The sequence below is a fragment of the Lepus europaeus genome, chromosome 17 (assembly GCF_033115175.1).
Source record: "Lepus europaeus isolate LE1 chromosome 17, mLepTim1.pri, whole genome shotgun sequence".
NCBI lineage: Eukaryota > Metazoa > Chordata > Mammalia > Lagomorpha > Leporidae > Lepus > Lepus europaeus.
Window position 1 is genome coordinate 42,020,820 of NC_084843.1, and position 16,805 is coordinate 42,037,624.

At 38.6% G+C, this 16,805-nt stretch overlaps 1 protein-coding gene across 3 annotated transcripts in view; it reads right to left on the bottom strand.

The window, feature by feature from the left end:
* The window catches only part of A1CF (APOBEC1 complementation factor), an 81,655-nt gene extending 66,523 nt beyond the window's left edge, over positions 1–15,132 (bottom strand). For 2 of the 3 annotated variants that reach the window (XM_062214077.1, XM_062214076.1), the window contains exon 1: positions 15,042–15,132. The gene's annotated coding sequence lies outside the window, so the exon portion shown is untranslated. The remainder of the gene's footprint in view (positions 1–15,041) is intronic. The other variant, XM_062214079.1, reaches the window with a different exon arrangement.
* Between the last annotated feature and the right edge of the window lie 1,673 nt (positions 15,133–16,805).

Sequence of the window (16,805 nt, forward strand, 5' to 3'; positions counted from 1 at the left end):
TAATAACCATAAAATTTATTGAAAAGCATTCAGTGCTTTCCTCCCAAATAGAACCAGGTCCAGATAGTTTTATTAGATAAGTTTTATAACTAATTTAAACAATTTCTTCATTATATAAAACCTTTTGGAGAATAGAAAAGAATGGAAAAATTATGTCATTGTCAATAAAATTATCCTCTCTGATATAGCCAGGCATATATGTCACAAAACAACAAACTAGAAAACAACACATATGAATATGTATATGAACTGCATTCGACAAAAAACTGCAATAACAGTATACAATAAACAACATGGGATTGTTCCAAGAGTATACAAATATTTAACATTAGGGATTCTATTTAATTCACTTCACTGATAAGGATCAAGCACATGATCATCACAGTAACTGTGAAAGTGGCACTTAATAAAATGTAATGCCCAATACTGGCTAAAAAATGAACTCATCCTAAATTAGCAATAAAATATAATATTCTAAAATCAGTAAAGAATATCTAGAATAAACATGCATTAAATGTCATACTTTTAAAAAAAACAAAAAAAACCATTTGTTAAATATAAAAATGTTGCTTTGGGTTAAAAAAACAAAAAACCATTTGTTAAATGTCTTAGTTAATGAAACATTGCAATCACTCATGATCACTAAAAACAAATCAACTATATGAAACTTTAGAAGTCATAAAATACTATAGGAACAGTTATAAGGTGAATGTCTAAGAGAAACAACAAATGAAATGTAATTAAAATATATACTTCTTACAATATAAGAAATCGTGAGTCTATATAAGAAATAGAAAAAATAGAGTAAACAATGAGAAATGTCTAAAATCTATATGAAGGGAACGATTCTACTGAGGGCTTCAAAGACTGGCTAAATGAAAGTCTTACTATTGTCAAGTATCAGTTCTTCCCAAATTATTAATTTAACGAAATTCCATTTAAACCCCAAAAAATTATTTTGAAATTTGACAGATTGATTCTACAGGTCACTTGGTCAGATAAAATGTGCAATAAATGCCACAACATGTAGATTTGGAATCATCTTAATCAACATTTAGATGAAAGTAAGCACAGGAATAGACAAATGGATAAGTGGAATTGAACAAAAGTCTCATAGTTCATGTTGAAAATCTCAAATATAAGCCATTTCAAATCATAAGGAGATCGTAGGTCATTTGAGAAAAAAAAACAAAGTTCGTGTATCATCTTACATCAAAATGCTAAGTGGATTAAAGAAGTAACCTTTAAAAACATTGTACAACTACTAGAAGGAAGCATAGGAGAGTGTTTTTTTTTTTTTTTTTCTTGTGGTCTAGAAGTTCTTTGAAACCAAGCATATCAGAGCCATACCTGAAAAACGAACAGATTTGACTCCATAAAAATTACAAAACTCTGTAATGGTGACCTTAGGAGGAGGCCACGGACTGAAATAAAGTGATTATTATTTATGTAACAGAGCATAGTATCTGCAACATGCAAGCAGTACTTTTAAGATTTAAAAACCAGTGGACAGGGGAAAAAATAAAAATAATTTACAAATGTGTGATTTAAAATGGCTAGCCTCAGTGATCATGCAGACTAATTAAAAATAAGATACCATTTTTTGCCCATTATGTGGCAAAATTCTAAAGAATCAGAAACAGTTATTTACTGAATACATTTAATGTGATAATTGAAAAAAAAATTAAAGCACAAGTCATTTAATCCTGATTAAAAATGGGAATGTATAATATTATTCCTATGATGCAAGTAATAAACCAAGGTACAGAGAGATAGTTGAGTGCCCAAGGTCACACAGGAAATAAGTGGCAGACAGATAATTTGAATCTAGGTCAGCTGGGGACAGAGTTTGTGCCTTTAATTACTACATTTTACTTCTTTCTGGTTCCCTCATGTTAAGCAAAAATAGGGGGTGGGATGATTATAGTATGTGCCCTGCTTCCCTTAAGGGATTGTTGTGAAGAACACAGGACACCCGTCTTGCCCAATAATGGAGGGACTGTTAGTCTTCCTTCTCTTTCATGGGGAAATGTGCCCTCGGTCATCTAAAGCTCTAGGGTACTTTGAGCACTTTGCTGGAATGAAAATGAGTAGTGCTGTACGGTGGACTCTCTGACTGTTCACTTGGACAAATCCAGGATCTGGTCTCCTCTGGATGTGGTCCAAAATGGGCCTATGGTCACAGCATGCTCTCTAAGGTGCTGAGTCACAGGTCACTGAAGTGTGCCTTGTGTTCTGGCGCCTTCGTGGTTTACCAAGCGATGTTTCACTTGGCCGGATCTCAGTCATTTTGGGGCTGGTTTATTTTTCTATTTAAAGGAAAGTATTGGTTCCTTGATTCTATCAGTCTTTAGTTCTTCTGGATAGTAGGTAGCCAGAAAAGGAAGACATTGACTGAAAACTAAGTACCAGATGGGGCAGAACAGTTGTTGGGAGCCAGAGCCAAAGTGCTTCTCCCGGGCCCAACGCAGCATTGGCCGTAGGGGCTTCTCACTGTCCCCACCTAACGGCTCACACAGTTCCTTTTCCCTTCTCCTGACTCTTACTCTCTTCCATTCTTTAATTCTTTATACTCTCTCCTGCTCCTTTGGTGACAGTCCTGGTTGAAGAAGTTGCTGATTGCCTCTGAAGTGTATATTGCACTTTTAGGACAAGATGTTAACTATTCCAGAGAGATAAGACTGATAGACACAACTTTCTAAAGAAATGGTTATTTTTTGTAAAGACATTGTATAGCGCCAGGGGATACTTTGATTGCCATTTGTTGAGATTTAAAATTGATATTCTATCTTATTTGGAATCGTTCTTAGTCCTGCCGTGACTTAAAAAGGCAAACCCAAGATATTGAGGGAAGTTGCACTGCAATAAAAATAAATATAGAGAAAAACAAAACTGTGTTGGAGAAGAATGCAGTTGGAGCTACTGAGAACTTATTAGAGAAAAAACATACATATGTATAATAGGCAAGTGATTACTGTTTTATAATTTTGTATATGTGTTTTACTGCATAGCATATATACTTAAAACATGCAGGATGGAGGGGAGGAAGCATGTCCTTCCCTCCACTATCTTACTGTTTTACTCCATGAAAATCAGGAATCAGACATAATCTTATTTTTTTAAAAGTTACCCAAACTCTTTGGAGAGTTAAACATGCTCATTTAGCCCACAATCATTCTTGCAAAACAATCCAAGCATCCAGGAATTCTTTGTGTTTTGTTTGAGTAAAAAGTAATTTTTAAAAGAACAACTTCTTTGTAAAGTTGGTATGATTCATAAATCATACAGTAGAAATACCACCTACTTTTTAGCATTCTCATTAAGTGAATATTATAGAAGTACATTTTATCTGTTTAAAAAAATCACTATTGATTTGCTTAACATGCCCTTTAAATATCAAAAAGAAGCCCTTTAAATCCCTGGGATTTAACTTAGAACTGTAGATTTCACAAGACAAGAAGAGAAAATATTAACTTAGGCACTTCTTGTCAAAAATGGAATTTTGAAATTTATTCTATCAACCCTCTCCTGTTTTTGATTTATCTTTAGTTTTTTTTTTTTTTTTTTTTTTTTTTTTTTTTTTTTTTGACAGGCAGAGTGGACAGTGAGAGAGAGAGAGACAGAGAGAAAGGTCTTCCTTTGCCGTTGGTTCACCCTCTAATGGCCGCCGCGGTAGCGTGCTGCGGCCGGCGCACCGCGCTGTTCCGATGGCAGGAGCCAGGTGCTTCTCCTGGTCTCCCATGGGGTGCAGAGCCCAAACACTTGGGCCATCCTCCACTGCACTCCCTGGCCACAGCAGAGAGCTGGCCTGGAAGAGGGGCAACCAGGACAGGATCGGTGCCCCGACCGGGACTAGAACCCGGTGTGCCGGCGCCGCAAGGCGGAGGATTAGCCTGTTGAGCCACGGCGCCGGCCTATCTTTAGTTTTTAACAGATTCAATATAATTCATAGATAAAATTCTCTTTCCTTCTACAAAAAGCAAAAAGAGCCTGGGTTAGCAGCATCTCCTATTTTTATCTTTTTTTATCTCCTATTTTTATGCTTGCAAAAGCAACTTCTGACGTAATGTTCTGCTCAGAGGTTGCATCCAGTTGGAGTGAATTCCATCAAGTGTGACTTGCAGTCACATGCTTGATGGCCTTATCCTTAAAATGCTGTACCACTATTAATACACATACTCCAAACCAGCATCCAAGGTTAGCTGGGGAATAGCTGCGACAGTTCCAGCTGAAATGCGGGAGCTGTGCAGAAAGAACGGACTCCCTGCCCGGCCTCACATTGTAATCACCAACCGGCCCTTGGGCATCATCCTGTCCAGCTCTGAAGGGATTCTTGTCTGGAAAAGGGCCCAGGAAATGATGTAGCACAAAGCCCCCCAGGTGATAATAACGTGCAACAGAGTTTAGAACAGCTGACTTAAGTTGTAATTTGTACATCTTAAATGTCAAAACAATTCAGTCATTAATGCATTCCACCTGCCAAATAGACCAGATGGATACTCAGATAAAAAAAAATTAAAATGAAAAAGACTAATAAAAAGCCTGGAAATTAAATTACAGGAGAAAAGGAGGAATGATTCCCCCCCTCCAAAAAAAAAAATCCCAAAAACCAAAACCAACTTTTTTTTTTTTTTTTTGACAGGCAGAGTTAGACAGTGAAAGAGAGAGAGAGACAGAGAGACAGAGAGAAAGGCCATCCTTCCTTTGGTTCACCCCCACAAATGGCCGGTACAGCCGGCACGTTGCGCTGATCTGAAGCCAGGAGCCAGGTGCTTCTCCTGGTCTCCCATGGGGTACAGGGCCCAAGCTCTTGGGCCATCCTCCACTGCCCTCCCGGGCCACAGCAGAGAGCTGGCCTGGAAGAGGAGCAACCGGGACAGAATCCAGAGCCCCAGCTGGGATTAGAACCTGGGGTGCTGGCGCCGCAGGCGGAGAATTAGCCTAGTGAGCTGCGGCGCCAGCCACCAACTCATTCTTACTAGGTTCTGCCTCAACTGATTTATTTTCAACTCAGTCTCGATGAGGACCAACCACAAATATGGTTATAGAATCATTATCCACATTAAAAACCATTATTTGTTGTAGCCCCATGGGTGAAGACAAAGCAAAAGCTGGGAGGTAGAGAAAGGATAGGGAGTAAGGAAGGCCTCTAGAAGGGAGAGGAGCTGATCAGGGAGGATCTGACGCAGGTTGATAATGAAGCACTGGAGCAGTTCTGGGAATTCCTACCTTTGACATCCTTCCAGTCTGCTTACCTAGAGCAGTCTCCCATGTAGGTAGCTCCTGAAGCCCGGATCTTCACTTTTCCCTGTTTTCTCTCCTTACACATCCTTATCTGGTGCTCCTCCTTTCTACAATCTCCTTAGCTGAGAGAGCCTTATGCCTGCTCCATAAGTCATGTGTGTATGTGGGTCTTCAAAAAACTAGTTAAAATGCACATTATAGGGGGCCGACCCCGTGACATAGTGGATAAAGCCGCTGCCTGCATTGACAGCATCCCATATGGGCACCAGTTCGAGTCCCAGCTGCTCCACTTCTGATCCAGCTCTCTGCTTTGGGAAAACAGAAGATAGCCCAAGTCCTTAGGCCCCTGCACCTGCGTGGGAGACCTGGCTCCTGGCTTTGATCAGCACAGCTCCAGTCACTGTGGCCAATTGGGGAGTGAACCAGTGGATGGAAAACTTCTCTCTCTCTCTCTCTCTCTCTCTCTCTGCTTCTCCTCTCTCTGTGTAACTCTCACTTTCAAATAAATAAATCTTTTTAAAAATAGTATACTAGACTAATACTGAAAAAGCAGTTATATGTTGGAGAGTACAATAAAGAAAGTTTGAATATTTTAAAAAATGCACATTTTAAAAAAGCAATAGATTTCAACATTTTCTGGCACTAAAAGAAACATTTTTTATTTCAACTTTTCCATGAACTTTTGAAGTACTTGTGGGTATATGAATGTGTTGGCCATCATGTGTAGACATGAATGTGTACATCTACATAAGGGTGATTAAACTCTTGGGACTGGTGTCGGCACCACCACCAAATGAGAGTCCTTTCTCTTGACCCCTTTCCTTCATAACTAGCTCTGACATCAAGTCTCTTTCTTAATGATTGATCCTCCATGCTGTGCTCAAGCTGAACAGAGTATCAGAAGCTCTGAAATAGGGATCCTCCTAATCAACACTGGAAAATATTAACAGCAGATAGAAATTGTGCATATGTTGGGAGAAGTGGGTAGTGGTATGGAAGAACAGACACTTACAATCAGACCCCATCCTCTCCTTCCAATCTGTGGTTGTTTAATCTGATGTGTCATTGTAACTAGGCCACTGGGTGCCCATTTGGTCAAATATTATTCTTTTCTGGGTATTGCTGTGAGGATGTTTGTGGATGAACTTAATATTTGAATGGGTAGACTAAGTAAAGCAGTTTGCCTTCCTTAATGTGAGCTAGCTTCATTCAGTCGTTGAAGACCAGAGTAGAACAAAAAGGCCGAGAGAAAACTCTGCTGGCCCGATTTCTTTGATCTGGGACATTGCTTTTTTTTTTTTTTTTTTTCCTTTTGCCTCAAAATGAAATATTGGCTGTTCTATGCCTTGTGCCTGGCTGCTTCCAGCTAGAACTCCTTTGTCTCTTCTGGTTTTCAAACCTTTGGACTTGGACTGAAACAACACATTGGATCCCCTTGTTACAAATTGTAAATCTCGGAACCTCTGCTTCCATAATCACATGAGCCAATTCCTCATAATAGATCTCTTTATGTGTCATTATCTGTATATGCATCTATCCATCCGTCTATCAATGATGTTTCTCTGGAGAACCCTAACTATATGTATATAGATAGTTCTGATGTCCATATCATTGTTCTAGTTCCCATAAGATCAGGTTACTGATGGCTGTTGTTTTATCTCCATTAGGCAATAATACCCAACTCTTCCTATCATGCTTAAAGATCCCTTGAGAAAAGAGTGGCAGAATTTAGAAATTCTAGAATGGCATAGATTAATGAGAAGGATAGATTTTTTGCATGTATAATTTTTAAATGGTTCATAAATTTATAAAGCAGTAATCATGACACACAAGGTAGATATCTTTCTGCTTAAAAGCATTGTTCATTCAGTATTGTTAGGACCAATTATGTGTGAGGCATTTTACTGATATCTGATGAGTGTGAGTTTGTATTTATTCATTCTTAGCCTCTTGTTGCTATCTCTTTCTTTATCAAAATTGTCCCTTTGAGCTTCATAGCTGCACGTTGTATCCTTAGACCAATTTGGAAAACTAAAGTTGAAAATTCTCAGTGAGACTGATAATCATTGACAAATGGAATATGCTTGTTCCTTAGAGTAAAGCTTACAAAATCTAAGTAAAACTCTGTTTCAGTGGCATTGAGGCAATTTGACCCTTGTAATGAAAACCAGCCTATGTTTCCCTTAAGCAAGCCAGGCTATATATGTTACAATTCTATGCTAATTTAAATGCATCAACATGACTGTCCTTATTACCTTTGTGACTCCTTATTTCCAGCCAGCCAGGTCATGATGTGCTACTCTTCTTTTGAATTCCTACTGCTATTAAATATCATCAGTGCTACCATAACTTCATACCTGGATTATTTCCTGAATTTGGCTGTGATATTTTCTAATTCTAATATCTGCATAAAGCTGGTTAGTTTTCTTAAATATCCCTTTTTAAAAAAAGATTTATTTACTTATTTATTTATTGCTCTCCTATTAAAACACTTTATGCGGTCCCACATTTCCTCACTCTGTCAGTTAATGTCAACATTTTTGCTTTATAACTGATCATATTTACCCAACTGTATATTCTACTCATTTCTAGCACATACTCTTTTCTCTACTCAGACCCATTTGATGGATGGTCAGCAGTTAGGAGAGGATCAGAAATGGTAGTGAAAACAACAAAGATGAATGAAAAAAACTTGACTATGGTTAGAATGCTGAATGCAAGTTGTTGGGGAGGAGGGGAAGGGAAGAGCATGATAATAATAACAGATAAGATTGGGGAGATAGGAGAAAAATAAATCAGCATAAGTGTTGTACATTTATTATGTGCCAAACACTGTTAGGTTTGAAAATTGAAAAACCAGCAGAATTCCTTCTCTTTCTTTAATGAACTCCTAATTTAGTATGATAAATATGTGAACTTTTCAGAAAAAGAGAAACCTTAAAGATGAGTGTGATAGATTATCCTGCAATCGCAGTGGGAGCTTAGGAGAAGCCTAAAAACTCCTAACTCCTTTCACAGCAGTCTTGAGGCCCATTTGGCTTCCCCCGCACCCACCTTACTCCCTCTCACCACTCCATTTTCTCTTCAGGTCCTGCTCTTCAGAAAGTCCCTGTGCCTGTGGAGGGGCTAATTTATTCTGTGCTTGCATTTTTGTTTTGCTAACAGCCATCCTGTATTTCAGTATCACCTGCATTTCATAAGTGACTTTGAGTACAGACCTTTTTTTGTTGTAACTATGAAAATAACAAAGCCCAAGAGATTTGTACTCTGGCAGGAGGATCTGTAATTCTATTCTGCTTCTCTTGATAATGACCCAGGTGTCTTCAAATCATTCTATACTGACTTAATTAGGAGGCCCTGCCTGGCACAGAGAACATCTCTTGCCTTGGAAAACTTGGAACAGTGTCAGGGAGAGGCTGTTACAGATTTGTGCCACGAGCCAGTGCTAAGTATAGGGTCAATTTCTCAACCACCTCATTGCAGGATAGGAAACCACTCTCTTTTCCCCTTCATAGCTTCTCTCCTTGTAACCAATGATCTCCTATGTAGCACTGGGTAGTAGGCACAGAAATATTATGAGAATTATAGCCATGATAGCTAAGTTTATGCATTCTTTGTTGGTATTGTTCCAAACAATTCATGTGTATTTTCTGATCTAATTCTTAACTCGAATTTTATAGAAGAAACAAGCACAAAGAATTTGGTCAAGATCATGTAGTAGACAGTGAAGTAGTCAGGAGCTGAGCCTAGGCATTCTGGGTTCAGAGCCTTCTAACATACAGTGTTTTTGCTTTCTGCTGTGTCAGTGCTGTGAATCAGAGGTTTAGGTCATTGAACTACAGAGAATCTTGCAATTTTGAGTTATTGCATTATTATAGGAAAAATTAAACTTTATTGCTTGTTTCTGAAAGGGAAATGAAAAGAGTTTCTACTCCTAGAATTATATTCAGTGTCCACATACTGGCACTCCCTGGATGATTCTAGTTCAAGTGCACCTATATTGAGTACCTGTTAGACAGTATGGGAGAAACATGAAGGGATTGATGCTGATATCCAGTAAGTGTGATGTCTGGATGACTTTAATTCCAAATCAAAATTATTTAACAAGTGAGGAAATTCTTTCTCAAAGATCAAACCCCTGCTTTTCACATCTCTCACATCATCTTCTGATTGCTCATGAAAGTGCACTGTTGGCCACCTGACCCCCATGTCGTCGCTTCCCCTCCTCATCAAAAGTTAACTACTCCTGAGTATCCTGCCCAAAGTCTTTGCCAGGCTTGTTACTCTGCCATGTGGTTACAGGCTGAAATGTCCCTATCACCCACACCCCACATCCCAATTAAAGTGTATTTTAATAAGGAACTTCAGGAAACTATTATTATCCTAAGTGAATAGCTATTCAGGCTGCTGAAGCTGCTATCTGGGAGCATCAGGCTCAATTTAAAGTTCCAAATTAGGTCAGTTTAAATATGGGACTCCCTTAACAGATACAGACCTCGCAGCCCAATTATTTTTTCCATGGGGAGAAGGATTTGTCCTCCAGACGAGACACTTCCAGGTGGTAGGTGCTGTATCCTCTTCCAACACTAACAGGGTTTGCATGTAAGGTAGCCAAGACATTCAAGACAATGGGTATTTTTATCAATGCCTCCATAACTAATCTTGCCCCTGTGTTCATGGTGGCTGTGCCTGGTGTTCCTGTCGCCTTCGATGTAAACTCTTACTTCCTCTTTCTATGTTTCTTCTGTCCTCTGAACATCACAATCTCCCCAACAATGGGTCCCCTTTAACTGAGCCTCTGCTGTGTCAGACTGTGAGTCTGGGCAAGGCAAGGAGGATGTGACTTTAGGGAAGGAAACATTTCTCTTAACCATGGAGGCCCAGATAGCCCGTCTCCTAGAACTAGGACGAGAATTGGGCTGAACTAACAATGTGTGCCATGAGCGTTGGCACACTGGAGAATTGGGGTTCTACACTTGGGTTCTCACCCTAAGTGTTTTCTATCCATGGGAAATGCTCTGTCAATCAAAGGGTCTTTTAGTTTGCTTCTAGTTCCAAGTCTTAATTCTAATTGTTCTGTTTATCCTGTGTTTGCAGGGTAGTTTATGCCAGGATGATAGAATTCACTCCCGAATACTGCTAACTAGCTTGGAACCTTGGGCAAGTTTCTTCATGTCCTCTTGCCTTAACTGCTTCATTGGAAAAATGGTATAGCATAGTATCTATTCCAGAGGGAGAATTAAATGAATGAACCAATGGGCTGGCATGTAGCAGGAGCTATATAAAGATGTCACAGTTGAGTTATTATGACTATCATCATAATTATAAGGTGCCAATTCCAATCAGTTGGCAGTGAATGCCTGTACCATGGAGCAGTGTCAGGGATCTTCAAGAAAGAGGATCAGGCAGAAAACTCCTGAGATAGGCATTTCCATGTGCCAAGACCATTCCACCACCCCATCCACCACCCTGTCCCAAGGCCATGACATCTAGGATTCTGATTTCTGACTTCTGTTGCATATAATAAGAGGCATTAAGTTTTAAGTACATCTATTAAGCCAGTTTATTTCATGCTAAAGGATACAGCTGAAAAGATAAGCACTAAACAGAAACCCAATAAAAGAGCTGGATAGAAAAATGCTAAAATTACTGGCAATGAAAAACAGTAACAATTGCACCTAATGTAATTGTCCTTTACCAGCCTATTAGGTCTTTTATAATCATCCTCTCCTTCATTTCATCCTAGTTACAGCATCTGGACTTGTTTAAATCTTCGAGGGGTATTTTGTTCTGGAAACAGCCTAGGACTGGCTTTCCTGTTACCTTCTGTGGCTCCTATATGGCATCCCTTCCTTGTCCTATCTAGCCTCTAATTGATTGAAGATTCTGTTAACGTCCGGTAAGGTAGCTGAAGGCTGACTATATAATCAGCATCAGCACAGAGGTGAGAGCCTCTCTCGGTTAAACTCACCTTAACAATCAGAATGATGAATGTTGACTCAATTTCCTGGAAGAAACCAGGCGTACCAAGTTAACTGCGAAGAAGCTTGGCATTTTTAAACTTCCCACACAAATTCTTCTGTAAAAAGTACTTTTATAAACTAGACTATGCAATGGAAATAACAGACTATGGTAGTTAATTCCGTGACTAAAATCTAGTTTTTTAAATTGATTGAGCATCCCAAAACAATGATGATTTTTTTAACTGATGGAGGAAGGAAAGGCATTAGAACCCTATTGAAAATGGGTTTTATGGAATTATAAATCATTTGCTCTCTTAGACATTCTGTCTAGCCAAATTGTCATATGCTTATTCTCTTTAGTCATATTACTGACTGGAGCAGAACCCTGTATGTAGCTGTGCAAGCCAGAGAGAGTTATCTTCCATCCTTATTACTACTTCTCCCTTAATATTACCAGAGACTGATCCCTGCTAGAGTAAACAAACTTGGAGGATGTTTTTATGTAATTGTTAATAATATTCCACTCTATATCCACATAAGAAAAAAAACTCCACTTGTCTATCTTTAAGAGAAAAAAATTAGAAAGTTCAAATAACAGCATAAATTAGTCAGAACAATAATTTTTACAAATGAAACTATTTAAATTTTTGTTTTGCCTTACTAAAATAGTATAAATTTTAGTTCATTAAATTAAGAATTCTAAATTTGTAAAGCTAATAACCTAGTTAGAATAGGTTTTATGGCATAAAATGAAAAATTGTCTCTCTTGAGCTGATCAGCAATAAATCCTTATCAATAACAACCACCTGGGTTTTCAGTATCAGGCCAAGGGACAGACGGGACTTGGGTTTCTTGTATCGCGTGTCACGGAGAAACACTGCTCCTTTTCCAGCTGCTTTTCCTGGGTGAGTGTGGATTGTTAGGACTGCACTTTAGAGGAGCCTGGTTACAGTTTCCATGAATAAGGTAAAATGGTGTTTATCCTCTGTCGATCAATACTGTCTTGTTTAAACTTATTGAGTCATTTAGAGACACGTAAGGTAATGAACGCTATTGTGCAATAGTACCCAAAGTACTATCTAGCTTTCCAAGGGATGACAATATTTTAATAGCCAATTATTGAGACAGATTTTTAGCATTAACTGACAGTGTAAAGAAATGAACGTACACTATGTCAGTGTTCCATGGGTTTGAGTGAAGTGCATGTTGAGCTTTTAGCTATGAGTTTTTTTGAGCCATATTCTCTGAAAAAAGTATATTCGTGGATGTGTAGTAATATTAAAAACAGTATTGTAGATGAGCACTTTCTTCATAGAGGAGGTGTTACTATCTGAATAATCAAAATGGCATTGCTTGTATACACTTTCTGATTTGAACTATATTAGCATTGTTTTGACTGAAAGGAGCTCTCATGTGTAAATTTGGACAGTTGTAGGAAATCTTCTGGAGATTGTTACAAAGAGAGTCATGACAAAGAGAGTTAGGCTGCATTCCTAAGCACCAGGCACCCTGCCTGACTGCTTTGTCATCTCATTTCATTCTAACACAATTCTGCCCTTAGATTTTGCCCCATTTCATATTTCAGGAGTCTGAGATCAGGGAAATCAAATAGTATACAGAAGGCCACAGACCTAGTGGGTTTTGGAAAATGCATTCCAAACTTCCTCTATCTGCAGAAATGTCCAGTGGCCTTTCTATGATTAATTTTCAAAGTCTCTTAGGCATAATTTGTTTGGTGCCATCTGACTGGGCTGTAAGATCCCTTAGATGTGTTAGATAGTAATGATTTCCATTCTTTCATTCAATTTGGGTTATCATGAAGTCTGGACATAGGCTATAAAAATTGTTCTTTCTTAATCTGTCTTCTGAAGAGTCCACTTCTGAGAAATATTAATAAGATATTCCTGAAATAATATGTTCATTGTAAATTAAATGTAGAGACAAAACATGGCATTTTTCTTTTGCCCTATATTTGTTAACAACCACTGAACACTATATAAGAAATTATATGTGGAATGACATGAAACTAATTTGGTATAAGCTCAGTTGGAAGTAATCACTAAAGATTTAATGATTTTTATATCTATCTGTCATTTAATAATGTTTTCCACAGCAAAGTGACTTTCCTTGCTGACTCTATTCTCTCTTCCCTTATACCTGATACACAGTGAATTGGAACAGCAAAATGTACAAATTGTCTAAAATGGGCAGTGTTGATGTTACCTCAGCAAGTGGGACCTTTAAGAATGAACCCCAAGGCCGGCGCCGCGGCTCACTAGGCTAATCCTCTGCCTTGCGGCGCCGGCACACCGGGTTCTAGTCCCGGTCGGGGCACCGATCCTGTCCCGGTTGCCCCTCTTCCAGGCCAGCTCTCTGTTGTGGCCTGGGAGTGCAGTGAGGATGGCCCAAGTCCTTGGGCCCTGCACCCCATGGGAGACCAGGATAAGCACCTGACTCCTGCCATCGGATCAGCGCGGTACGCCGGCCCCAACGCGCCTACCGCGGCAGCCATTGGAGGGTGAACCAACGGCAAAAGGAAGACCTTTCTCTCTGTCTCTCTCTCTCTCTCACTGTCCACTCTGCCTGTCAAAAAAAAAAAAAAAAAAAAAAAAAGAATGAACCCCAAGTCATTTATCGATTTCTGTCTTTAGGAAAAAGCCTCACTGTTTTGACAGATAAGTGCTTTTGCTTTGACAAGTAGGTGATTTCACTTTTATTTCAAGACCTATCCTCCCATCACATGCTTCCCAGTGTGTATTATAAAGAATGGTTCAGCCAAGACCAAAGCATTTTTGATGTTCCTAAATTATATTTAGAGTAGAGTTGACGAGTATATGCTTTAGGAGATAATAGTCCCGTACAACACCCAGATACGGCTGTGCTGCTAATCTTTGAGATGCACAATACACATCCAAATCATACATAAAGAAATTTGTTTAAGCTGGAATTCATTTTCCTTGGAACCTACATTGGTAAGTCTTTCAATCAGAATTTAGAAGTTTTCTAATAGGAATGTAATATTCTTATTAAATACCCTGTTTGATTTCTTTCATTAGATAAGATATCCTCATATTTAGGTTGTGAATCATATTTATGGAATGAATACAATGATAATGTGAAATACATCCACTGTAGCACAGTGCCCAAACTGTGGAAACGATCTAGTAATTAGCTGTCCCGTGGCTGAGCTTTAACACACTGAAAACCAGTCATTTTCCAGAACTGCTTTTTTTTTTTTTTCTTTTTTTTGCTAAAATCAGAGGCTAGTATCTTAGGTATTCTTTTGGTTAATAGGAGGAAATAGCAGGAATTGACCAACATTTTTTTTTATGGGGGTAATGATACTGTAGGAGGTATCTCACTATATGAAGTCTAAAGTACGATAGGAATTAGACCCACACAGAAAACTCAAAAACCTATTGATGATGTTAAGTATCTTTCTCTTGTTAATGACATTTTATTTGCCAGGGTCCTAAGAGCAGAGTAGGCAGTTAGCTACAAGTCTCGCTGCTATGTGGCTACAGCATAGACTTCTCAGAATATCAGCTACTCTTGAACCAAAGGTAAATCTGTTGCTTTTTATCCTCAGAAATTAATGAAGTCCAGAAACAAAACATGGCGGCCATGTCATTTTGAGCTTATATGGTCATTCTTAAGTATTTTTTTTTTTTTTGTTTCAGTTTGTTTAATTCATATAAAAGCAAACTATTCCACTCCCTGGGTCAGGCTCAGTAATAGAAGAGTGCAAAAGATGTTTTTGCTGCATTCCCACCGATAGTACAATGCCCAGTTTCACAAACTTGAAACAGAAAAAGCAAAATACATGGACCATACCTGAGTAATTTCAGAGATCCCCACCCGGAAAAGGTTTCCTTGATTGTGGCGAATTCAGCGTGTCCCTCTGGTTATGTTCTAATCATCATACCAAACTCCAAAGGTTCAGTGGCTTTAGGTTTGGTTTACAATTCCCTGGAGTTAAACTTTAACTCACCCTGTCTCTTGCATCCATGCAGCCCTTTGACCAGATAATTGGGTCACTACAGTCCAAACAGCACACAAAACTACCCTTGTTTTGTGTTTACAAAATTAAAATTGGCATAAATGTTATTTTGAAGCTGTGTTATTTACATATAATCATCTATCTAAAAAGTAGAACTCACTACAATTTGGGCCACGAAGATTTTTGTGTGTGTGTTAGCTCCCTTGTTTTTTGCTATGCCAAAGTGATAGCAAGTCTAAGGTAATTTAGGAGAACATTTTCTTTGTTTTACACTTTTTTTATATCACTGTGTTACATGGAGTTTGAGGTCAAGTGTTTAGATAAGTACTGACTTGTGAACAGAAAATACAGAGTAATTATATAACAAGTAGGTAGATATAGGCCAGATCAAGTGAGGGGAGAACATACTTCTCATGCAAGCTGCTCATTCCGATTTTAAGAGAGCCAGGGCTGTGACAGCCTAACACTCAGCTACACACATGCTGTATGAGAGCTGTTGCTATTGTTTAGTACCTGAAACCTCAGGGATGACTGTGTTGCCTACAGAAAAGAGAAACTGCATTTTCAAAAATACAAACTCTACTTTCTAAATTCTCTGTAAAAAGCTGCCATCTATAGAGTAAGCCTCTAAGGATGATAAATGCCATTTTAAAAATGAAGAAAAAACATACCCTTCTGATTGGCAGTAAGTTTTGGCTTGTGGGCTTGTGAGCCATAGTCTCCAGACCTGGAATTAGTGGATACTGTCCCTTGGCTTCAGTTCTAGTGAGACAAGTCTAATTTTTGAAGAACCAACTATTATGAGAGCGTTTTGATTTATAAAAAATACAGAACAAGCAATCCTTCTATAATATGAACTACAAAGGAGGATACATCGGGTAAGCATATCTATGAATACAGAGAAGATGAAAGATACTATTGAAATGCTGGTCCTGCCTACAATTTCCAGTCCTCAGATGCCACACATTTCCAGTTTACCCACAGTCTACCTAAAGTAATGTATGACAGGATTTTTAAAAACACTCAGGAACAGTTGTTTTGTCCTGGAATTGTGCCCCTGCAGCGAGACTTAGAAGAAACTTAATGCCCATCTAGGGTAGTGGTATATTCCTTTATTTCTCCTGTGGGAGTGGGCCCTCTTACTAAGCACTCTTGTTGGGTTTCTTGGTGAAAACTCAATCTGTGTGTGTTTGGATCCCCAGTGGGTGGGGAATACTTGTGATTTGCCTGGGCCAACACAGAATTGTTCACTTTGTAGGACTGACAGTCCTAGAAAGGGTTTCTTTTATTGTTTTCTGTGGTAGGTGCCTAAATGGTGATAAATGAAGATGAAGAATGGAAAGATAGGTTTTTGAGATATCTGGTAGAAACAGAAAAATGTAACATGTAAAACAATGTATTATATTGATATCCTTAGCTTATAATCATATTGCCTCCCAGTAAACCCATCAAATTGAGACTGTAAGTCAAAGATCCATGTACTATACTTGATACGGACTGTAAGGGTTTTTTTTTTTCCTCCCAGATTCAAACAGATTAAACGTCAAAATCTTATGTTAATGGGTAATAGATTAAAGATGAATACTTGATCTAATTAT